The 26,828-nt window shown below is 34.8% G+C and overlaps 1 protein-coding gene and 1 pseudogene across 2 annotated transcripts in view; both read left to right on the top strand.

Annotated features, from left to right (window-relative positions):
- CDH18 (cadherin 18) overlaps positions 1–26,828 on the top strand; it is a 1,104,333-nt gene that overhangs the window by 259,160 nt on the left and 818,345 nt on the right. The gene's annotated exons all lie outside the window — the stretch shown is intronic.
- Positions 11,461–11,571, top strand: LOC116275190 (annotated as a pseudogene).

Genomic DNA, 26,828 nt, shown 5'->3' with positions numbered 1-26,828 from the left:
TGTGAGTTTGTCGAGATTACCATGTTTTGTGGTTATGCAAGCTAAATCCCTAAAAATGCAATTTATCGGAAACAAATGATGTGTTAACTTTTATCTATTCACAGGAAAATATGAAAATATATTTAAAATACACCTAATACAAATATAAAATACAAAAATAGAGGAGTTTTAGAAGAGAAGTAATGAATACAGGGAGGCTTATGGAAAAGTAAGCCTTCATATTGAGTTTTGAAGTGTGAGAAGTGTACAGTGATAGGTTTGAAATTGAATCAAAAAGGTACAGAGGGGAGAAAACAAGCAAATATATTTGGGAAAAAAAGTAATTTGGTTTTTAATTTAATCACAGATCACCAAAAATAAAATAGTAGAGGGTTGGTAAAACAGGGCGAGCTTCAAGTGCCAGATTAGCATATGTGCACTCCATCTGACCAAAGGGAAATAATTGTGGATCTCTAGCAAAGAAATGACAGTAAAAGTACTGTGTATCTTAATGACAGATGAAGTCAATATGATGGTTAGAAGTCAGAAAATGATAGCAGGATCGTGAGAAAGTGATAGAAAAGAGCAGATGAGTTTTCATGAGATGAGCAAGTAGACTGGGGTCCAGACTGTGGGGTCCCATTCCAAGAAGAGCAGCCTAGGGCACAATAAGAGTTTCTCTCTAGGGTCTGGATGCCAAGGGTGGAGAGGGAATCTTGTAGGAAATAGACAGAAAATCTGTTGTTGGAAAGGCACTGTATTAGTTTGTTCTCATGCTGCTATAAAGGAATAACTGAGATTGGGTAATTTATAAAGAAAAGAGATTTAATTGGCTCATGGCTCTTCAGGCTGTAAATAAAACATGTCACCATCGTCACCATCTGCTTGGCTTCTGGGGAGGCCTCAGGAAACTCACAGTCGTGGCGGAAGGTGAAGGGGAAGTTGGCACTTCTTGCATGATGGGAGCAGGAGGAAGCGACAACAAGGGAGGAGGTGCCACACACTTCTAAACAACCAGATCTCCTGAGAATTTACTCACTATACAGTACCAAAGGGGCATGGTACTAAACCATTCGTGAGAGCCCCACCCCCATGGTCCAATCACCTCCATGAGGCCCCACCTCCAAAACTGGGACTATAATTCTGTATGAGATTTGGGTGGGGACACATATCCAAACTACACCGGACAATTTAGAGAGTTTTACTGTTTTATAATCCTGATAGGAATCTTTGGACAATAGTCTTTTTTACACACAAGTGCCAGTAACTTTTTTTGAGAGTTTGTAAATAGACTCCCACTTTGGTAGAGTAAAAAGAAATGAAAAACAATGAAAATAAACCTGAAATAAAGATCCTGTGACTTATTTCTCTTCTATAACCTTGAATTTTCCATTTCTCACTTTAAGTGGGATCAGCATTTCACAGAGGTTCACAGTGTTCCACCAGGTGCTAATAGATGTTACAAAATGAAACAATTCAAACAAAACAATAACTATAACAATAATAGCGCTTCCATGTTCAATAAAGTTATACAAGTTCTGGAGCAAAACCTATATAGTTTTCATTACTGCAGTATTTTCAATGACATTAATAAACTACTTTGTATTTTAAAGTCCAAGTACAGAATATACTATGCAGCAGTTTACAAAATTAATTGAACATGGAAGTAATTTTGTTTTATATTTTAGTAAAACATTGCATGGCGCTAGAAATTCTCAGAACATTTCCTGAAACACTAGGGACTTGCAGCCATTCTAATCATCCCTCTGGGAGGAGGTTTACATTTGTGAGTAACTATAACACTTATCAACTACAAAATTTAGACTATGTCACATGATCAACCTAATCATCTCGTATTTTATAGTAACTGAAATGTGTTATTTTCATCCAAGATTATCATTTTGATATATGCATAAAGCTTATGTTGAACATAATTTGTAAGCATTAATCAAAGATAATTTCAACCAATATTAGGCTTATTATTCAAAGCACATGACTACCTCAATTAAGTACATTCTTTTGGAAATTGTTTATGTAAAACAATGAAAGACGATTTTGCCCCCATATATATGTGTACTACTGAAAGTGTAATATGTAATATTTAACTTACAAATATATAATATTGAATCATTTCAAAAGCCAGAGCACAGAAATAATAACATGTCTTTTTAAGATGGAGAAGCTACAACAAATAAAGATTTATCCTCTAATATAAACTTTTAAAACAGGTGCCTTCATTTTGGCATGAACTCAATTTTTCTTCCAAGTCAAAGAATATGAAATTGCATTTAAATAAATGCTTCTTTACACAGCTGTCAGCAAAGACTTATGCTGTAACCTAGAATTTGTTCTGCTCTGACATTTGCTGAAATTTAAAGATGTACCTGGACATTTATTGTAGGAATATATACTCCTCAAAAAAGATGATGAAATTCTAAAGGCAAAAGCAAAATAGTTTAATTGATTTATAATAGTACATCTTGAACAAAAATGGTAGGTTAACAATTTATTTTATTTTTTGTGATTAATACAATATTAATTTTTCTGTATAAGCATTGGTTTTATTCTCTTTTTATTACATCTGTGGCTCCTTTCTGATTCCTTATATTTTTATCTTTATGAAAACACTACCATTCTCACAATAAAATGGGTCATCAAAATCTTGAATAGGAAATACAGTTGAGTACATAAAATTCCAGTAATGAACATATAGTACATCATAAAACTTGCTTAATAGTCTTTTCAAGGCAGAACACTAGTATGTAATCATATGTATTTTGTAAAAAGAAAAATTATGTGTAAATGCTAATAAATAAATAAATAATAACTAAAATACTGTTTATACTACTCTCCTTTTCCCCCTTCTATAACGGTCTTTGCTATCATATCTCTCTTCTACCATCTCCTTTCTGTTGTCTTCCTTCCTCTCCAAGGTCAAAAATGCATATCATTTCCAAGTTAAATGTGAGGCTCTAATTAGTGGCTTATCTCATTACAAAGCCAAATAATTTTCAATTAATTCAAACAATAAACTTGACAGCTTTCTGTTCAGAGTAGCACTGCCTCAATTACAACTGTGTTTTCAGTAAGTTTAAATAATGATGTGTATTCTGAAATACAGAATTTATATTTTTAAGAAGATCATCACTAGCCAGGACTGGAGTAATCTGAATGCAATAATATTAGAATAACTATTTGCAACCACAATATTATAATCACTTAAATATTATCTGATAAGAGGTCTTAAATTTCAAGTTTCAGCTGTCTCTCAACATCATTTTTCTGGTTTTTAAAGTCACTTTCCACATCAATAATGTCATTTGCACAGATTTATAAATTCCCAGTCACATCACAATCAAACAATATTTAAACTCATGGATTAAACAACTTTCAAAATGAATAAAAAGCTATCATTACATATTGGAAGTATATTAAATCTTGAAAGCATCTTCTCATCTTATTGAAAATGAAAATTAATCCTTAGAGAGTTTGTATGTCTTGCCAAAGCTCACACTGCTAGTTAGAAGAGTCAGGATTAATGCTGTCTTCTATTTTAATTTTTGTTTTGATCATGTCATGCTTGTCTAGAGTTTAGTCATTAGGCAAGTATTCATTGATACCCTAATATGTGACAGGTGCTATTCTTAGCTCTAGGAATAAAGTCATGAAAAACAAAATCTGCACTTGAGGAAATTACATTCTTGTCAGGACCAGAGAGACAAACAGTAGGCAAACCAAAAACAAGATAATGTTTAATCATAAGTGATGAGTACATGTCCATACAGCCACATAAGATGGACCTGGGATCTAGAGTTGCTGGTTATCAAGGTAGCCTTTGTGAGACTTAAATTATGAAAAGATGTTGATCAAATACAGATCTAGAGGATGAGTGTTAGAAGTGCAGTGAACTAATTGCAAGTGCAAAATCCACAATGTGGGAATGATCTTAAGCATATTTTGGAGAAGCAAGCTGCCAAGTGCAGTATAGTGAGTTGGAGGGAGATTGGTAAGAGGTAAAGTCAAAAAAGGATGCAGAAGGCAGATCATAGAGAACTCGGTAGGCCCCTGTTGAAAGTTGAGCTTTTACACTATAGGCTTTAGCATATAGTTTCAGGAATCCATGATATTAATTAGAATACTAAGTACAAAGCAAGAGAATACAATAATGTCACTTTTTTTCTTCTAGAAGACCACTGACTAAGGCCTGAAGAATGGATTTTAGGTAGAACAAGACTGGATCAGAGAGACAATTAGGAGGCTATTGCAAACAACGGTAGAACTCTGAGCTAGAAGCAATGACCAATAGCATTGCATGGATTTATGATAGAATTTGGAAATAAAGCCAGCAGAAACCAGGAGAGTGACAGAAAGAAACAAATTATGAGCTACTCCTAGATTCTTGGCTTGAGAAATTAGGTAGATGGTAGTGTCTTTAACAGAGATGGGAGGAGACATGCAAATGAATCTTGTTACTTTTTTGTTTGTTCCTAAACATATTATTGATAAAAATAATTATGCATATATGCACAGTGATATTATTTTTTGCAACAATTTGTGAAACTCTATTCTTAATCTACTGTCAAATAGTAAACACTGCTGGCATTAACACACTGGATACTATTTTAGGTAAATAATTGTTCTATACTTCATATTTGATTGTGAAGGGAATAAACATTATTTATGAAGAACGATAGTGTGAAATACTTATTCTCTAAAAAATTTCTCATCTTTTTCTATACATTGATCTCAAAATCTTTAGATGATTATTGACTATTTTGTGTATTTCTGTATTAGTTTGTAGAATTAAACTTAATACATTCAGAGAGGATATGTGTTAATAAAAATGTCAGTATAAAAACAAACTTACGACGTGTATACTTAGGCTTTTAAAAAAGTGGTAGCACGTATTTCTTAATATTCCCATCTATCAAAAAAGTTTAAGCTCTGAGCAAATGAGTGCTATGCTCAAAAACGAATGGGGTCCATGCTAGTAGTTCTTAGAAGGCAAAATACCACAGATCCTTTATTGATAACCTAGATACATACCCACAGTTACCCCAAAGTAGGTAGTTCTTTAATTCATTTTCATCTAAGCTGATGTGATTGAATTGAAATTTTTTAAATCAGCAATTCCTCTCTTAAGGTACATGCAGGAGAAAGAAGAGAAATGAGTGGATGGCTCAAATGTATAAAGTGAGAAGAAATGTTAAAGAAGATAGATGATTTATAACTATAGTGGGCACTTTGTACTGAAGTTTATGTAGAATATCTTGGTTATGATTTTCTTTAGATGAAGAACCTTAGATTTTAGTGAACCTAAGGCCATACACATTCCTGGTAGCAAAGCTAACACAGAAACTCAAATGCTTGAATTTCAAGTTAATAGAGTCAAACAATATTAAAACAAAATATAACGATTACTAAGTATAATTTTAGAAAGTAATTAATAAATGTTATATATATGACACCTATGGTTTTGCTGCCAAGCATCCAAGAATTCTCAAAATTGTGCATAAATTATATGTAAATTTTTAAGAGGATTTGCATATTCTATCACATTCTTAAATGTACCCATTACCCCAAGTAAGTTAAGATTCATTATCTTAAAGACAAAAAAATGTAAGTAGAGATACATCAGAGTGCCTGTGAAAATATCTAACTCATATTTTGGCTGCAATATATATGTTGGTTGCCTTCTTTGAGTACATACTATTATCCAAGGAAATTTGAAAGATAATTACATGTAGGTGTGTGCATATGTGTGTATGAGTGTGTGCATAATAGATGCATGTGTGTAAAACTGTATACTACAAATTCATATATATAGTTTTTTTCAGACATATACACCCACACACATAGAGAAATAGAATATCAAGGCATCTTCTAACTGTGCACTGTCCCTCATTTCAACTCTAAAAGGAGGTACTCAGATAACAGTCATATTGCTACAAACTTCTCTCATAATGTTTTTTGGGGGATGTTTGACACTATTTTCCTGAAAACCTGATTGTTAAGCATGCTCTGTTTACATAATAAACAATTACAGCACAAATCTAATCTTCAATAACTTTATGTTAAAGTCAGTGGAGATATTTTATTGATTCTATTTTTAATACAGTTTTACATCAGGTATTTGGTTGAGAAAGAAACATAAACAATAAAGATGTTTTAATTTCAGAAAAGAAATAAAGATCAAATTTACTTGAAACTAACCAAAACAAATGACAAAAAAGAAAAAAAAAATTGGTTTCTATACCAGTTCTGGCATTAGTGTTATAGAAGAAGGGGAAGTCAGTAGAAGGAGAAATGACAGAATGAGAACCATCTCATTTAAGACTAAAAGGTTTTCGTTCTGTGAGGCAACATGTATAATAGGAAACATTTTAAAATACCCAATTAACAACTCTGATATCTGAAAAATGTATTAACTGCATAACTACTAACCATTACTTAAATTGTAAACTTTTTTCATGTCACTGAAATTAAGCAGGGAATTGTTTTATCAACACAAAATTATTTATCCTTGTTATTTACCAAGAGCGTATCCATTGCATGTGTAATTATAACAACCTCCTAAAAAAACAGGATTAATTCTTTTTTTCAACCATTGTTTTAAGCACCTGCTATTTAAATATTGTTGTAGCACTGCAGATTATAGTTATTTGTATAATGGGTGAGATTAAAGAAATTACAAATTAATAAAGAAGAATTGATTAAAAATAAGATAATAAAAATGACAGGAAAATGGCTTAAACGTAGAAACAGGAAAAACTATGGTGAATAGACTTCAGATTTGGGTAATAAAAATAGGAAATTTGAAAAAATAAGAATAGATTTTCTTTTTTTTTTTTTTTTTTTTTGAGACGGAGTCGCCCAGGCTGGAGTGCAGTGGCCGGATCTCAGCTCACTGCAAGCTCCGCCTCCCGGGTTTACGCTAAAAATAGATTTTCTAAGGGTCTTCTAAACTATCTTTAGGACTAATAAATATTGTAAGTTGGGGAGTATAAGGATATGAATTTTGATCAAATTATTAAAAAATTAGTAGCCACACAGAGGACTTGGGCTTTGACATGACAAACAGTAGAAAGACCTGGGCAGTTTTCAAGGAAGGGCTAAAACGTAGTATATAAGTGGGACAGCATTAGGCACAGCAGGTTTGGGATTTATACATCAGCAGGTACTGCATGGCATTTGTAGGAATGAACAGCTGAGCAAAGCGTCATTTCTTCATCCAAATGCCGAGAACCTAATAAGTGGTAAAAATGAAGAAACATAGTCCCCCTATGGTGACTTTTTGTCTTCTATTTCTTATCTGCTTTTATTTTTAACATTAAAATTTTTAATTTAAAAGGAAGCCATAATGTATTATCTTGCTCACTTAATTAATTACAGAAGTTAACCATGAGAAATGAATGAAAGAAAGTCAAGGTAGGGTCAGGCTAAGTTAGGTTATACTGCAAAAACAACCTTGCAGTTTTCATGGCTGATCACAATCAATGTTTGTATCCTGCTCATCATACATTCACTGTGTTAGCTGAGGACTCTGTTTCCTATTTTGTTATTAACTAAGCTAATGAAGCAGCCATTATCCTGCAAGTTGACAGTTGCTGTGACAGAGGGAAAATGAATACTGACAATTAGCTATAACATGGTGCATCCACTCAAAACTCATTGAATATGGCTAGTTATACCCACCATGCACAAGGAACCCATATGCAAGGGAATGTGGGTGGATGTCATCCTGCCATGTGTTCCGCAAACAGGAAAATATAATATTTCTTCATCTTCTAAAATGAGATGGAGTAAGACTCCTTCAAAGACATGTGAGACTGGTGAAAGGCTTTTTTAATTTTTTTTTTCAAAATGTTAAAAATAGTGTTTGATAGCACATAAAAATAATAGATTATCATACAATAATGTTTATATTATTATACTTTTAGTTCTGCGGTCCATGTGCAGAACGTGCAGTTTTGTTACATAGGTATACATGTGCCATGTTGGTTTGCTGCACCCATCAACCCATCAGCTACATTAGGTATTTCTCCTAATGCTATCCCTCCCCTAGCCCCCCACTCTCCAACAGACCCCGGTGTGTGATGTTCCCCTCCCTGTGTCCATGTGTTCTCATTGTTCAACTCTCACTTATGAGTGAGAACATATGGTATTTGGTTTTCTGTTCTGGTGATAGTTTGCTGAGAATGATGGTTTCCAGCTTCATCTATGTCCCTGCATGGTACATGAACTTATCCTTTTTTATGATTGCATAGTATTCCATGGTGTATATGTGCCACATTTTCTTTATCCAGTTTATCTTTGATGAACGTTTGGGTTGGTTCCAAGTCTTTGCTACTGTGAATAGTGCCACAATAAACATACGTGTTCATGTGTCTTTATAGCAGCATGATTTATAATCCTTTGGGTATATACCCAGTAATGGGTTTGCTGGGTCAAATGGTATTTCTAGTTCTAGACCCTGGAGGAATCGCCACACTGTCTTCCACAATGGTTGAATTAATTTACACTCCCACCAAAAGTGTAAAAGCCTTCCTACTTCTCCACATCCTCTCCAGCATCTGTTGTTTCCCGACTGACACAAAGGCTTTGTTTGTTTGTTTGTTTGTTTTTTAAGGGTCAGGGGTATATACAATATTGAGTTCAATGTCTGGTGAATTTAACAACTTTTCTAAACTATTCAAGGATGATCATTTGAATGTTGTTATTAATATAGGCATTGAAGGGTCATAAAGTGGCTGGGATATATATTTGGTTGTTATTGGATAGAATTTATAGATGAAGTTGCAGAATGGGAATTTACTGAGGGCATGACAATTCAGAGAGACCAGAAAAACAGCAATGACAGATTGTAGTTGGCGTTGCAATGAGGAAGAGCAATTCCAGTAGTCAGAAAAGAAGATAGAACAATGTGAACAATGCATTCAATGTATCTTAAAAAGAAGTGTTTCTAGAAGTAAGTGGCACAGCATGTCAAATACTAAAACAAGTTAAATGAAGGAGAAAATGTTAATGGAATTGGCTTATAATAATATCTAAAATGCCATCAACACTTACACCAGTCAGACTCCGCTTTAAGACATATATATATATATATGTCTTATATATGTATATATACATATACACAGATATGTATGTAATATATGAACTCATCTTACTTTTAGACTCTTCATTACAGATGAGACATAATCAGTGAGTAAAAAACCCTGAGGTCACGTGACCAACAAGTTGCAGAGATAGAATGTGAACCAGACATTCTGGCTGCGGAATTCTGGTCTGTTCTTAATCACTATTTCATATTTTAGCATGTGTTTCGAGGTATGTTGCCCCCAATTAAAGCAAAGAAATAAAATGTGGATTATAAACTAGTAATAATGGTAAATGGGGCATGGAGACAAGTACAGTCTATATGCTTGTGGAGTTTAAAAATAAAACAACACAGATATATTTTACATTATTAAATTAAAACTGTGTTAAGATAATGTTGAAGTTTTCTGACCTGGTTTGTTTTTAGAAATAAGTCATTTAAACATCATTACTGGAAAAGAAAGGAGAAACATGAGCTAAACATTGTAGAACACCCATTATTCATAATGTGTTCCATTTAACATTCGGTTATTGAATTTATTGAAGTAGACACCTTCCTCAATTTGCAGAATATTAACTAGCAGCATCACAATTCACAACTAGGTTTTTTTGGCTTCAGAACCCATATTCCTTTCACTGTGTCATATCAGGGGACACATAGAGAAAAAAACTATTAGTGAGATGTTTTTATGTGTTTAATAAAGAGATCGCAACCTAGATAGAAATACTAGAATTCAGTGAAACAAAAGAAACATTTTGATTTTTTTTTTCTGAAACTGAAAGTAAAGATACAAAGAACATAGAGATAGTACTCTGTCAGTTTGACAATGGCTATATATACAGATGCATGTGAAACTCATAACAGTTGTAAAACAAACACGGACTACATATTTTAAAATCATTTGCTACCCAGCTATGATGTCCTCAAAGTAAATGAAGAAATCTCAATGTAAGTTGACTATAATTGCTTCCGAAAAAATGGCTGGAGATATTTATGCTCTGCTAAGATCTGTCACATATCCAATATGGAGTGAAATGTTAACTAGCTTACATTTCTTTTTGTTTGTTTGTTTTTTGAACAAGTTAGGCAGCAGTAACTGTCTTCAGTTACTGTCTGATAGGAAAAATGAATTTCCAGGAATCATTCTTACAATTAAATTATCATGTCGCATGTGGATTTTGAATTTACGTGCTTTTTCTTAAGATTTATTTTAATCTCTATTATCTTTTGTTACTGTTGTTAGTACCAAGAAGACCAATTAAAATTTCTGATTCTTGGACTTGTTATTTTTAAGACAGTGTGCCATGGGGATGAGGGCATAGATGTTTCTAGTCTATTTAAACAATTAATATTCAGAACTAGGCTTGCATTAGCTGATGAGGCATACATGAAAAGAAAAAGGGAGGAAATCTATTTGCCAAAGCAAAATCCTACATGCTTCTCTCTGTTTCTTCCTCCCTCAAGAGTGAAATAAGACAATTTTCTCTATAAGCTGTATGAGATGGAACAGTAGCAGTGTGATCTGTCAGTATGATGTTAAGCATAAGAAATTTTTCCCAGAGCAGCTACTTCACATATGCATGTAGATGCATGTACGTGTGTTTAGTTTTCTTATTATAATTCCCAGTATTCTACACTATTTGATTTAACATGTATGATTAGAACCAATCCTCTATCCAGTGTAAATAAAATAAATACGCCAACTTTTGTATTCCGATGTATGAAAATCAAAACCTCATATGATTAAAGGGGTATCTGTAATCACGGAGTCTTTGAGTTTTATATACAACAAAATGCCAGATGATAGAGAAAATGCCACATAATTGTCTATATCTAGGTATACCTGACCTTGGTTTTCAATGTGGCATAGATATAGTCATTTAAAAATGAAATGATTTAGGTCATTGCATACCAAATTCTTGGAACTTAATGATTTAAAAGAAAGATGATAAACATATAATGTTTTGGCAATGTCCTTGCTTGATTTCTAATGCTTGTTTACCTTAATATGTTCTTTTATCATCATTTAGCTATTCTCACTGTTTCTCAACCCTGTTAAATCAATGCAACCACTTCACCCCTCTGTTTTTTTTTTTCACACAGATTTTTTTTTTCTTTCTTTCTTTCGCCCTGTTGGCTAGGCTGGAGGGCAGTGGCACCATCTCAGCTCACTGCAACCTCCCTCTCCCGAGTTCAAGCGATTCTCCTACCTCAGCCTTCCAAGTAGCTGGGACTACAGGTGCCCACCACCTCGCCTGGCTAATTTTTTGTATTTTAGTAGAGACAGAGTTTCACCGTGTTGCCCAGGCTGGTCTTGAACTCCTGAGCTAAGGCAATCTGCCCACCTCAGCCTCCCAAAGTGCTGGGATTACAGGCGTGAGCCACCGTCCTTGGCCTTTTGGCTAAGATCAAGTGTAATATCTGTTCTTACCAGTTTAACAAAAATGTTTTAGAAATAGACCAAGAATTTTCATATTGACTTTCCACCCATTGCAATTTAACAAATTTAAACTCTAAAGAGTTTGCTATGAGATATGGTTTGAAAACCGTAAAAAAAAAAAAAAAAAAAAAAGCTGTGGCATTCAAACAGGCAAATAAACAAGCAGAGACTGTAGTTCTATGTATGCTGCTTTGGGAAAGAAAAATCTTTTCATTCTAATGTGCAGTTTTTAATCTTAAAAACACAATTTAGCTAACAACAATAAAAAACAACTGTTCTTGCTTCTAAATTAAATTGAGTTTGCATTAATGTTCATATGTATAAATATAAATGTTTAAGATTAATGAAGGACTAGAAGTGAGCATTGTAAAACAAACTTAGATTAATGATATTGGACCCTGTGTCAGCTGAGACTCTGCCATAAACAGAAATATTTTGTAAGTTTTAGAGAAATATTGGGAAGAGTTTTTAATAATAATCACACAATAATCACACTGTATTTTATATCTTGGCTATGACTTGGGATATTGGTGCTTAATCTGAAAATAAATAAATATCAAAGGAAATGAAATATTGTTTAATTCCATTCCAAGTTTCATTTTCCAAGTAATTTTTACCCTCCAGATGGTAGGCAATGCATGCCAGTGAAACACAATGGAAGCAGTCCACTTTAATCTCTTAAGGCGCTGCTTCTTCTTTTTAACATGTGTGAATTAATGTCTTCTCTAGGGCTGTTTTAACTTTAATTTATATAGCTTAGAGTTTAGTTTTCTTTGATGTGACCGAAAAATCAGCAAAAATCATATTAAATGTTATCTGTCTCTTGTTGACAAAATATCTGAGGCAAATCTATTATTTTCTCTTCCGCTAACTACTCCATAGGCTACTAACATGTCTCCCCACATCTACCCTGCCCTCTAAGATCCATTCTCAATGCTAAAGCCCAAAATGTTATTTTTAAAAAATCTATTGGTGTCACCCCTTGCCAGCATTTTCTCAATGAATATCCATTGCTCTTAGAATAAAAGATGTCATCTGATTCTGCACTTCCTGAATTTGCTCTGCAACCACACTGGCTTTCTCTCTCTCTCTCTCTTTCTCTAAGTTTCTCTAAGTTGCCATGCACATACTGACTTAGATTTCATTATATTATATAATTTATCACATCTAAGCCAATAATATTTCAGGAGGCTATCCCTCATTTCCGAGACTGTCACATCTTAATATGTCCTGTATTTTCCTCAAAAGATATCACAGTTGGTAAATATATATGGAGTAGAATTTCTATTTGAGTGATTTAAATGTTATTTTTTCCTATAACTATAGTGTAAATTCATTGAGAATTATTTGAAGTTATTCAACAAACTTGGTTATACCATAATCAGTAAACTATTGCATGTATTAAATCATTATTAAACAAATTAAATCAATAAATAATTCCATAATAAATATGGAAAGTAATATATCAATCACTGATCTTTGTGATTTCCATATAGGGAAAAATAAACACATTAAACAGAGGAGATTTTCACCCTCACTGTTCAAAACATACCTCTGTGATTTCCCCTTAGCAGAACTCTGCAAAGTCTTCCAGACCAAAAAGTTTGAGGGACTAATGGTTTACCTATGTTCCCAATTAGAATTCTCTCAATACAAAAATTGTGTTTGATTTAATAAAAATGCTTATTTAAATTTCAATTTACTCAAGTATCAAAGTAGTTTATTAGTGAGTTAAAGAGTATTATTAACATATGCAGTCATTGGTCGAGGCAAATCCTATCAGCAGAGTATTAAAAGCCAAGAGTATAGGGAAGGATGGTAGATTATGGAGACAAAAGCAAAAAAACGACTCTATGCAAAAGGCTTCTTTGAGTTCGGGATTTTCTGGGCTAAGCAATTCCTAAGGAATATTTTTAGCAATAATATTAACAACATGAATGTTACCAACAATTATTTTTCTGTAGACTATATTGGAAATATGAAAAAAACTGCTATTGAATAGGACTATGATCTCATAGAAAATGAACACAAATGCTATAAAGTCATAACACAGAATGAAACAGAGTAATTTATATTGAAGCATTTTCTATGTATTTTCCTTTGTGTTTTGATCCTCATGGCCTGATAAAACTAAAACCAGAATTAGCATTTGTCTGGATAGAATTTGAGAAAGCAAGGGTGTGTGTAGAGACCTTCAAAAGTTCTGATCACACTGTCTCTTTTACTCAGCAAACGATTTAACGATTTAACATGTTCCACAAAACATGTCTATTTTGTTATGATAAATTGTATATATATGCAGCTACAGTAATATATTAAACACATTATCCAGCATATAATAAAATAGAAATATAAATATGATGGATTGAAATAAGTTGAAGTTTTAATATAGGTTACTGTATACAAGTGGAAACTTCTGGCATCTTTTGTGTGTTCAACCCAGTTCAGAACACTGTCTGTATGATTACTCTGCTCTGACCTTGTAAGGAAGCAACTTTATGCTTCCCAAAAGATGCTCATTGAAAAAGAGATACAATAGAGTAGAGAGTCTCCCATAAAGATATTAGAATAACATCAGCCTATATTTAATAACCCATTCACCTCTCTTTTGTTCAGGCTCCAAAGAAATTCTTCTAGTTCATCTCCTCCAGTTTTCTTTAAAGTGAGTGATGCGTGCTCAGGTTAATCTTGGAGACTTTATCTTTTATTTTTTACATATTCCACAGGACAGTTAATTGTTTCTGTGGCTACATAGGTGAGATAGGGAAAATGCTGTTTTAAAATAAGTTGACTTGTTCAAAATAATTTATTTTAGTGAAAATGAGTCTTATAGTATGTTTGCACATGACATGTGACTAGGACTACTGGGTGTTAGGAAGTAATATTCATTGAGCAAGGAGCAGTTCAAAAGCATAGCCCTCCCATAGAGTCAATGTTCTATTTATTAGATCAGGGAGGTAAGCCTGTTGTGAAAATGAAGACAGCCTGAGGAGATTTCAAATTCTCTTGATGATTGACCAATTTATTCTTAAGGATATGGGGAATCTCAACACCCAGGGGCTACATGAAAATGTTCTTTCTCTCACCTCTTATGAACAGTAGTATCTTGAAAGCAATTCTAACTGCCACTGGTCCTAAAAAGTATGTTAAAATTGTCTTCCCCGATCCCAGTGGGACAAGAGATCCTAGCTAGGAAAATAAAGTACACCCGGTCTTGTTAATGTGGTGACAGACAGCAGGAAAAATAAGAGAATAACTAATGTTCAAATGCTTTATTTTCTACAGGAAAATACATACACACACACACACACAGAAACACACACACAGAGGCACACACACAACTTAATCTATGTGAAAATGTTTGGCTCAGATCCTGTTATGTTGTCCTGTTATATATTCAGTTTGAGCAAAATTGAGGAGAATTAGATCTCTATTGACCACTAAGGAGCTCTCAAACTTCCTTCCACTATAAACTAAGATTTTGCTCCACTAAGAGGAAAGAAAGATTACAGGATATTTTTCAGCATTGTATAGCAGACTTGATTTTTTTTTAAAGTGCCACACTGTAACCATATTTTTAAAAAATATTTCTTCACCATTTGGAAAAATGAACTGCAATTCTGGACAGTTATTTGATTTTATCAATTAATGTGGAATGGCCCTGTCTTGCTAAATCCTATTTATAGAACGACTCATTTCTATTTACTTTCCCTACATAAAGATACTTTAACCTGCAATATATTTGATCTAAAATATGTCCCAGCTTCCTTCTTGACTATTTGTGAAACTGAGGTCCTCAGGTTATTGTTTTATATGCATAAATATTGAAATATTGAGCCACAAGCACAAGTATTCCACTTCTGAATATTCTTTTTTTTTTTTTTCGAGACAGAGTCTTGCTCTGTCGCCCAGGCTGGAGTGCAGTGGCGTGATCTTGGCTCACTGCAACCTCTGACTCTCAGGTTCAGCAATTCTTCTGCCTCAGCCTCCAGAGTAGCTGGGACTACAGGCATGTGCCACCACGTCCGGCTAATTTTTGTATTTTTAGTAGAGATGGGGTTTTACCATATTGGACAGGCTGGTATTGAACGCCTGACATTGTGATTTGCCTGCCTCGAGCTCCCAAAGTGCTGGGATTACAGGCATATGTTCTATGCCTTCTTGTGAAGAAACCTTCTGGAATGACTCATTGTGTGTGTGTGTATGTGTGTGTGTGTGTGTGTAGCTAATGTTGATGATTTGGGGCTTTTAAGTTTAGGAAATCTCCTCTCTTCTGGTTTCAAAATGGCTTGTAATAATTATTGACATTTCTATTTTGATGACAGACCACATCCATTTTGTGCAGAATTCTACCATGTTTTTATGCTCAGCTTTCCCACCAGAGTTAAGCCACTTTTATGTCCCACTTTAGAGTTAAGCCACTTTTATGTCCCACTTTCATCTGTAATCACCTCCTAATAGACTTCCATATTCCCCTCAAGTCTTATCAACAGAGAGACTAGCAAATCTTATCAACAGAGAGGCTATTATGACTCATTTAAACTAGGCTCAGACCAAGTTACACCCTCTTCCAAATTAGTTGAGGTTTCCCATCTCAGAGTAAAACTCAAAATCTGTTGTATGATTCATAATTCTTTACATTGCATTTTTCCAACCCTCATGCCTATGTTTCTGATTTTATCTCCTATATGTCCCCATCTTACTCTACTTATTCTTCTTGTGAAACATTAAGACATCTCTGCCTAGGTGTCTTTGTGCACATTGTTCTCTTTCCAAAAATGCTCTCTTCTTTTTTTTTTTTTTAAATTTTTTTTTATTATTATTATACTTTAAGTTCTAGGGTACATGTGCATAACGTGCAGGTTTGTTACATATGTATACTTGTGCCATGTTGCTGTGCTGCACCCATCAACTCGTCAGCACCCATCAACTCGTCATTTACATCAGGTATAACTCCCAATGCAATCCCTCCCCCCTCCCCCCTCCCCATGATAGGCCCCGGTGTGTGATGTTCCCCTTCCCGAGTCCAAGTGATCTCATTGTTCAGTTCCCACCTATGAGTGAGAACATGCGGTGTTTGGTTTTCTGTTCTTGTGATAGTTTGCTAAGAATGATGGTTTCCAGCTGCATCCATGTCCCTACAAAGGACACAAACTCATCCTTTTTGATGGCTGCATAGTATTCCATGGTGTATATGTGCCACATTTTCTTAATCCAGTCTGTCACTGATGGACATTTGGGTTGATTCCAAGGAGCGCAGCTCATCGCCAGCAATGGATCAAAGCTTGACGGAGAATGACTTTGACAAGATGAGAGAAGAAGGCTTCAGTTCATCAAACTTCTCAGCGCTAAAAGAGGAATTACGTATCCAGCGCAAAGAAACTAAAAATCTTGAAAAAAAAGTGGAAGAATTGATAGCTACAGTAATTAATGCAGAGAAGGTCATAAATGAAATGAAAGAGATGAAAACCATGACACAAGAAATACGTGACAAATGCACAAGCTTCAGTAACCGACTCGATCAACTGGACGAAAGAGTATCAGCGATCGAGGATCAAATGAACGAAACGAAGTGAGAAGAGAAACCAAAAGAAAAAAGAAGAAAAAGAAATGAACAAAGCCTGCAAGAATTATGGGATTATGTAAAAAGACCAAATCTACGTCTGATTGGGGTGCCTGAAAGTGAGGAGGAAAATGGAACCAAGTCGAGAAACACTCTTCAGGATATCATCCAGGAGAACTTCCCCAACCTAGTAGGGCAGGCCAACATTCAAATCCAGGAAATACAGAGAACGCCACAAAGATACTCCTCGAGAAGAGCAACTCCAAGACACATAATTGCCAGATTCACCAAAGTGGAAATGAAGGAAAAAATCTTAAGGGCAGCCAGAGAGAAAGGTCGGGTTACCCACAAAGGGAAGCCCATCAGACTAACAGCAGATCTCTTGGCAGAAACTCTACAAGCCAGAAGAGAGTGGGGGCCAATATTCAACATTCTTAAAGAAAAGAATTTTAAACCCAGAATTTCATATCCAGCCAAAGTTTCATGAGTGAAGGAGAAATAAAATCCTTTACAGATAGATAAGCAAATGCTTAGAGATTTTGTCACCACTAGGCCTGCCTTACAAGAGACCCTGAAGGAAGCTCTCTTCTTATCCAAATGTTTTTTTCTTCAGTTCTTCAGTCTCTAGCATAACTAGCGTTTCACCTTCTCAGACATTTTCAATTCCCTTCATGTATGTATCAATGTATCTTACCTCATAATTGAATGGTTATTAGATTTTATTTTTTTTTTGTTTCTTACCAGAGTTTAGGAGATAAGTTTGTTTGTTTTAATGACTGCTTTATCTTTGGAACAGTACCTGGTATAGTGTAATATAAACTCAATAAATACATATTGAATGAATTACACCTGTTTATTCACATTTTTGAATTCCCAGGATATTAACCCTATTTTGAGAGCCAAAGTCATGCCTATGTATCCCCCATTTTGTCTTTTAAATTTGAGATACAGTACCTTTATATTATTCTCAATGAGTTAATTATCAAGAATAAGATAACTTGCTCGCTGAATAGACAACTTCCCCAAAGGAAGGATTATCAGTCAGCTCTTGTAAAACTTAAATTTTTGAAATTCCTTTACCAGTCTCAATTTTAGTAGGGGTCTCTAAAAGTTAAGTTGGGGTTTCTTTCATCACTCTCTGTTGCACTGTAAGTCACCTAAGTTAATATAATTCATTTACTTCTTGATCAGGGCATGATAAAAACACAATTATAATTTTCTGAGTTTTAACTTTCTATAATTTTTGCTTTTTATATTTAATTAACTGGGATGTTTTACAACAGAGATAGATACTTTGCTTTTTTTCCCTATGCAAAAAGTTAAAGAAAGGTCCTGGTTCTGGAAACACTTCAATGCAGAGGTAAGTTGGTTTTCTAGACAGGCAAGTTCCCTTTTTTCTATTTTTCTAAAGTGGAAAAAAAATCTTACAGCTAGTTAGTTCAAGTAAAAATAGAATAATGGGGTGATATAATAAGTTGGCAAGACAGATGCCTTCTGGTTACTTATCAGAATAAAAGTATTACAAGTATTGTCAAGTAGAATAATGTTCAAACTATTACCACACAGTTATTTTCAAGTATCTGGCTGAGAGGAAACTACTTCTGGAGGATAGGCAGAAGGGAACTCTCTTATTTTATATTTCATCCTGTAATATGAAGTACAGCCTCAGCAAGAGCATGAGTGGTGTTCATTTGGATCACACTATCCTCGTAACTTAAAGCCCTACCATAGCTGGGGCTACAGGAGCTTTTTTTTTTTTTTTTTTTTTTTCTTAGAAATGTGCTTTGCGATTGCTTATACTGAAAGATGTTATAAGAAAAGGTGACATTTGGCACCAGTTATTTCACCATAAAAGTACTGTCGACAATTTTTATATTTAGCAGCATCCAGTTTATGAGGACTCAAGGGATAAAGCTTTCTATGGCCTTAGTGATTCTGCTCCACAACTTGCCTTTTTTCATATTTTGGACACTGTGACTCATTAGATTGATTCCGTTTCTTTCGTTGCATAGGCTACAGTTAAAATTAAAGCCAAAGCCATGATCCTTCCCTAGTAAAATGTTGAATAATCTGTATTGGTTGAGTTTATGCTTTGGCGTCAGACTTGCTGAATTCAAAAGCAACTTTTCCCATTTGCTTGCAGCAGGACATTAGATAGTGACTTGGCCTCAATGTGTCAGTTTCCTTATCTTAAGTGAGGAAGGCTAGTTCTTTCAGAGAGAGGTTGTTAACGATTATATGCAGCAATTCATAAGACTGCTTAAAATCATGCACGAAAACTAGAGAAAAAGGGGAAAAACTTATCGGATTATTGTCATGATTTTTATATACTAATATTTTTAATTTAGTAAAATATTGTAATTCCATTTTTACCTTGGCCTGTTTTATATTATGTATTTAAATATATGTTAAGTATTTTCTGGAAAAGAATACACTAAATTATTTCTAGTTAGATAGGAGATAGATAAAACATAATACAGTAGATATAAATGGAAGTATCTCTATCTCAGTATAAATAAAAAATAACTTTAGAGTTAATAATAAGTAAGTACTTATTTATGTAACAGAATCTGTATTGAGTAACATAGACTTATACGCTTAAATAAATAATCTGAAGAATTTCTTTTTCATTTATTTCACTTTAGGCAAAATAGTGAATATCTAAATAGCATAGTAATATTACTTTTTCAAACCAGGAAAGACTCATAGTTGTTTCTAGAATTATATATCAGGTTCAAAATATTTAAAATGTGCATATCATTTTAATCACATTTAAGATTTTACAAAATAATTAAGTAAAAATGATATATTACATATATTATAAATTATAGTTTACTTATAGCGTGCTTTACTAGATTATAACAGTACATTTAAGGTAAAAGAAATTGATTGCTTTTTTGAGGTGTTTTAGTAGCATATCATACTATAAAAACTTAGTGGAAGTATGTGAATTTTGTGGCATCATAATAATCTATTATGAAAATTTGTTGGCCAGGCGCGGTGGCTCACGCATGTAATCCCAGCACTTTGGGAGGCCGAGGCAGGGGAATCATGAGGTCAGGAGTTCAAGACCAGTCTGGCCAACATGGTAAAATCCCATCTCTACTAAAAGTACAAAAAACAAAATTAGCCAGGCGTGGTGGCACGCACCTGGAATCCGAGCTACTCAGGAGGCTGAGTCAGGAGAAAAGTTTGAATCCGGGAGGCAGAGGTTGCAGTGAGTTGAGATTGCGCCATTGCACTCCAGCCTGGATGACAAGAGTGAGACTCCATCTCAAAACAAAAAACAAAAAACAAAAGAAAAAAAGAACTTGAGTATATATGTAAAGAAAATAATTAACTGTGAAAATAAACATATATACAATCAAAAGTTATGCTTTCTTAGAATTCTTTTTTTCTTTTTCTTTCTTTTTTTTTTTTTTTTTTTTTTTTGCGTGGACAGAGTCTTGCCCTGTCCCCGAGGCTAGAGTGCAGTGGCACAATCTTGGCTCACTGTAACCTCCGCCTCCCGGGTTCAAGCGATTCTCCTGCCTCAGCCTCCCAAGTAGCTGGGACTACAGGCACTTGCCACCATGCCCAGCTAATTTTTGTAGTTTTAGTAGAGACGGGGTTTCACCATGTTGGCCAGGATGGTCTTGATCTCTTGACTTTGTGATCCACCCACCTCAGCCTCCCAAAGTGATGGGACTAAAGGCCTGAGCCACTGCACCTGGCCTCTTAGAATTCCTATGCAATTGATAACCATCTGGAAAAGTGTTTGATAATCATTTTCTTTTCATTCTCCATTGTCTCATTGTCTGCTAAGAGTCTACTGCCTTTCTTCCTATCAAAATTTGTCCTGTTGATTCCCGCCATGATTATCTAAGGCAGTATTATAGCTCACTCCCAGAGATGTGAAAGTCTATGGTATTAGACTGTGATATATAATTAGACGCAAAACAATATAAAATCACAAAACATCTTGGTTTTTATTGATGCTATTCCTGATGTTCTAAGATAATTATATACAATGTTCAAAGTACATTTCAGTGTATGTCTGTGCCATTTTTTATCATAAAACAGTGGAGAAAACTAGCCCTGTGGAAACTTTAATTGTGACATTTAAATTATTGTACTTTTATTTTCTAAATTATCCTTTTCTGATTAATTTTTATTAAGTAAAATTACACACACAGATTTCAAAGTTCACTCTGAATAGTTCACACATTAATCATGTACCACATCTAACCTGAAATCAAAGCCTTTAAGTGACTGTATTGACTCAGTATTTACTTTCAGAAGTTTTGAACAACAAAACTATATACATATGTATATGTGTGTGTGTGTATATATATATATATGTAGGAAAATAGTTAATGTAGCTGAAGTAAACACACGAGCAAAAACACTTCAAATTACTTCTTTTTAAATTTTGTAAACCATGCTACGCAGAAGGATGTGGTGCAGCTTACAGAAAGTATGTACTGTAGAAAACTTTAAAACAAGGTAAGTTTAGGAGCCCTGAGAAATAAGAATGGGACAAAAAGATTAAGTCAAGACAAACAGTTTGAATATTGTTATCACTTTAAATGAAATAAAATAGTATGGTATAAAATTTGTAATCCGCTTTCCTCACTACTGCGATATGTCCTCACAAAGAAATCAAAATCAATGTTTACCATTACATCTAACTATAAGATGAGGAAACTATCCCTTAGCCTCCCGTCTTACCAACTCTCCTTTGAGGGGAAATCAAATCAAAACCCACCAACCGCATTAACAAACAGCATGTATTTGTGGAACACAGTGCTTGCTTGATAGACATTATTGCTTTCCTGTTACGGCCTAACAGGATCCATTAATTCACCTTTGAGGCTTAATCATGTGCAAGGAAAATGGAAAAGTATTTGATAATAACCTTTTATGGGCTGTTGGTTGTAACACTGCTTACTTGTTGAACAGCTACTTTGGGTAGATAAGAGGATCAATAAGTGGGCATTGAAATGTTTTCATGTTAACCCTTAACCGTACTAAAAACTCACATATGTAAAAGATCAAAGGTGGTAAATATTAGACCTCAGTGCAACTTCTGTTGACTAGGACCAAAAGTGTATATAAATCATCCATTCTATTATTTAAGAAGTAGTACATATTCATTAAAATATTTATTGGGGCCCTATTAGTTTCCACTTAAGAGGAAGTAAACAGAAACAATTCAAAAATGCCTATGTACATCAATACAATTAAATCTGCCCAAAATACTATAAATCAAACAGTACACTTCTATCCTGTTTACAGTCATTTCAGGTTTTGATGCTTCCTGGGTTTTTACATGTTGAGCTTCAGATTTTATAATACACTATTTGTATAACAGAAAACTCATCAAAAGAAGTGGATTATCTAAATTATTCAAAAAACATTGGTTACACCAAAAAGTAATACTATTTTACCATTTTTATTCTGGTATATAAATATCTCAAACTCCCTTCTAAAATTTGTTGGTAATGTATGTGTGTTTTTAATTCATGCATTAATCTTTACTTATTTCTTCTTGAATAAGATACAATAATTATTTTCCTCATGAATCCTTAAATTCTAAATACCCAAATAAAGTGCAATCATCTTGAATTTTAGTTATACATCCACTTTTCCGTGTTGGACAATTTTTCTCATCTATCAACACAATCTTCTTCTGTTTTCTTTTTTATTCAGCACTTATCTCTTCCTTATTAACACATTTATACCTTCCTTATGACTTTTTCTTTCCTGTACTACTGTCTCTTATCCATTCCACTAGCACCACTCTGAACAGTTTTTGTTTTGTTTTTTGAGATGGGGTCTTACTCTGTCGCCCAGGTTGGAGTGCAATGGCGTGATCTCGGCTCACTGCAACCTCCACCTCCTGGGTTCAAGCAATTCTCCTGCTTCAGCCTTTCAAGTGGCTGGGATTACAGATACCCACCACCACTCCCGGAAAATTTTTGTATTTTTAGTAGAGACAGAGTTTCACTATATTGGCCAGCATGGTATCGAACTCCTGACCTCAGGTGATCAGCCCTCCTCGGCCTCCCAAAGTGCTGGGATTACAGGCGTGAGCCACCGTAACTGGCCTCACTCTGAACAGTTTTAACACAAGAGTTAACAGCTGTTATAGGTTGAATTGTGTCCCCTAAAAAGATGTGTTGAAATCCTAACCCCTAGTACCTGTGAATGAAACCTTATTTGGAAACAAGGTATCTGCAGTTATATCAAGTTATGATGAAGTCAGCTGATAGTCCTTAATTCTACATGACCAGTGTCCTTGTAAGAAGAGAAGAGAAACAGAGAGTAACACACACACAGGGAAGATGATATGAAGACATATAGGAAGAAGAATGCCATGTGATGATTGAGGCAGAGAACAGAGTGACGTTACTATAAGACAAGTAATCTCAAGAATTGCCAGCAAAACCAGGAGCTAGGAAAAAAAGCATAGAACACATTCTCCTCCTGTATCCTTCACAGAGACACGGCCCTGCTGGCAATTTGAAATCAGACTCTGGCCTCCAGAACTGTGGAGAATACATGTCTGTCTTCAAGCAATCCACTTTGTGGTTCCTTGTTTTATGGCAGCTTTATGAAACTAAAATAACTGCACTGGCCTCTTCCTCAGTATCTCCAGCCACAACACAGAGCCCTTCAAAAATAGTAACAAGTGAAAGTGAAGATAATTCCACCACAAGTTTAGTAGGGCAATCTGGACACTCAGCTATCATTCTGTTTATCTTTGACCAAAGGCATTTCTCTCCTTTATTTCTCTACTTCAGCAACTCTCTCTCCTCAAATCCAATTACTTTTTGCTAAAAGCAAAACAGCAGTATTTCTCAATCTCAGAAATTGAACCATCAAGTGAAGACTTACTGTCTCTCAATTTATGCACGTTCATTCTCATGTCCCGGTCTTACAGATAACAGAAATAAAAAGTAAAATAAAAACACCTCTTCTTTACTGCCAATAGCTAATGCCTTCACCCATGTCCTGAATATCATTTGTACATCGAATCAGCCTCCGAATTCTTACCTCTGCAAATGGTTCAGTACTGACCTAGGTGTGCTCAGCCGAGGAGGCCATTTAAAGCTTCAGAGAGTTTCTGAGTCAAAGAGCTCACAAGATTGGACATGATGACATGACAGAGGAGAGGCTAGGAAGGAAATTATGGGAAAGAGGTCAAAACTCTGAGGTGAGTCAGAGTAAGTATTAAGACCACAAAAGCCAGTAGGGTCAGAGGAGACATTCTGAATTTCAGAAGTTTCTCTATGGTGGAATAAATAAAATAAAGGCAGTTTAGGATCAATGGGTGCCTGGAAAAATTGCTTTGGACCTACTCTTGTTACATTGATACTTAAACCTCTAATTATACAACCTTTCCAGAAACTATTTCTTTTTCCTTTCTGATGACTCCATTTTGACCTTGAGTAAATCTGTTTAAAATCCTATCTTTGAAAATCTATTCCCTGACAAGAGATCTAAACAAAACACATCTCATGTTGGTTACTCTCCGTGTTCCTTCTAGAATGTGCCTTTCTGTACAGCCAAGTGACTTCCTTTCATTTCTCAACCTGTGGAAATATTCGTTCTGCTTCCACTGCTCTGCTGAACGGATTTTCTCCTCATGCTGCAATGGTCTTTATATTGCCAATTTCATTTCCGTTTTTGGTTCTTATATTTCCTAAATCATACGTAATCTTTCTATACCTGGATCCCCACCATCACCTTCAAGGCCATTCATCATTCACTTTAACTGTCTCTGTTCCTTTTCTGTTGTTGTTCCACAGACCAACTCTCTTAGTCTTCATTTCTGGCTGTCAATTCCTCTGAGAGTTAACATCTATTTTTATTGGATCAACTATCATCTATTTTCTAATGGATCTCAATTGAATATTTTAACCCAGAATTTTATACTCAATTAGAAACACTTTGATTCACTATTTCCCAGGAAATTTCAAACTTGGTATGATCCAACATAAATGTATCTTCACTCAAGAATATACCTTATTCTATATTACATATTTTACTTATGATGTGAATAAATATCTCTGGAAGCCATATTTTCTTCTTCATTCTTACAATCACTCTCATATTTAGGATGATGGGTATATTTTCCCCTTGTCCATTTCAATATTTTTAAAATTAGAACCTTTGCATCCAGTTTTGCCCCTTTAAATCAGCCTAAATTCTGCTCCAACACTGGAATCTTAACACCTCACCGCCCTACTTGAAAGTTCTCAATAACTCCCAAAGCAACATAGAATCAGGCTTCACAGAATGACATACCATGCAACACTGTTCTGAACCAAGTCTACACTTCCACCTTCTGCCTCATTCTTCCATTTGCTATTTCGTTTTTAGCCATCCTGAGCTACTATTCTGTTTTCCAAATGAGCCAAGCTTCCTCATACTGTCATGGCTTTGAATATACCACCTTTGCTTGGACTGGCTTCCGAATCAAGCATTTTTCACTAGATCATATCCTGAAAACAGAATGCTTATCAGATGTGGCTCAAATATTATTATCCCAGAAATTATTTCAGTCTCTGTAGATTTGAATTATTTTAATTTGGGCACCTGTGTTTCTATAGTTCATGCTTCATTTACTTTTGTGATCTCAGCACTTAGCCTAGGTCCAACACTACATCAGGCATTTAAACATTTGTTGAATAGATGTTGCCATCTCTGATCTTCCCCACCTCTGATCTTCACACACGTTTTTAGCTGCAGAGGTGCATAAGCATTAGCAACATATTTATTCTAGTGCATGACAAGCATGCCTTTTTTTTTTTTTTTTTTTTTAAGACGGAGTCTCGCTCTGTCACCCAGGCTGGAGTGCAGTGGCGTGATCTCGGCTCACTGCAAGCTCCACCTCCCAGGTTCATGCCATTCTCCTGGCTCAGTCTCCTGAGAAGCTGGGACTACAGGCGCCCGCCACCACGCCTGGCTAATTTTTTTGTATTTTTAGTAGAGACGGGGTTTCACCGTCTTAGTCAGGATGGTCTCGATCTCTGACCTTGTGATCCGCCCGTCTCGGCCTCCCAAAGTGCTGGGATTATAGACGTGAGCAAGCATGCTTATTTTTATGCTAGCTCTGTGTGTTGAGCAGTGATTCTCAAGCATTAATGCATAGAATAATTACCTGGAGAACTTGCTAAAACACTTAAATTGATAACCACCCCAAGAGGTTCCGATTCAGTAGTTCAGATGGGGCCCAGAGAGTCTTAACAAGCTCACAGATGCTTCTGTTCTGATGATAGTAGTATAACCTTTGAGAACCACTGTTGTAGAATGCACTTGATAGGGAAGGAAGGTATTACTTCTCCCTGCCTTTGAGAAACAGTCAGGACGGACATCTAAAGTATGTTACTTCTACCATTTTTCAAATTCCAGAATTAAATTTGTTTATTGCAACAGTGTTAAGGGCAAAGTAGTGATATCAACAAGACTAGGTGATTAGGGTATGAAAACAGACACAGCTGTCTACGTATTTATGTCTACAAGATTCTCTTTGCCTTCACCTTTTGAATGTATTTCAGTTTTTGCCTCTGGTGACCCTATTGACAGATATGTATGAAATCTGTAGTTTAATATGTATCTGATCTTCAGTGTCTTCCTTAATTGTACTACTACTGCTACAACAAATTTAAATGTAAGCAATTAAAATATATATGTTAATGTACATTTTCTTCTAAGATTTTATTTGTTGCAACTAGAAACTAGATTCTATAATTTACATA

The sequence above is a fragment of the Papio anubis genome, chromosome 5, assembly GCF_008728515.1.
Source record: "Papio anubis isolate 15944 chromosome 5, Panubis1.0, whole genome shotgun sequence".
NCBI lineage: Eukaryota > Metazoa > Chordata > Mammalia > Primates > Cercopithecidae > Papio > Papio anubis.
The sequence above is the reverse complement of the archived record's forward strand: the minus strand, read 5'-3'. Positions and strand labels throughout refer to the sequence as shown.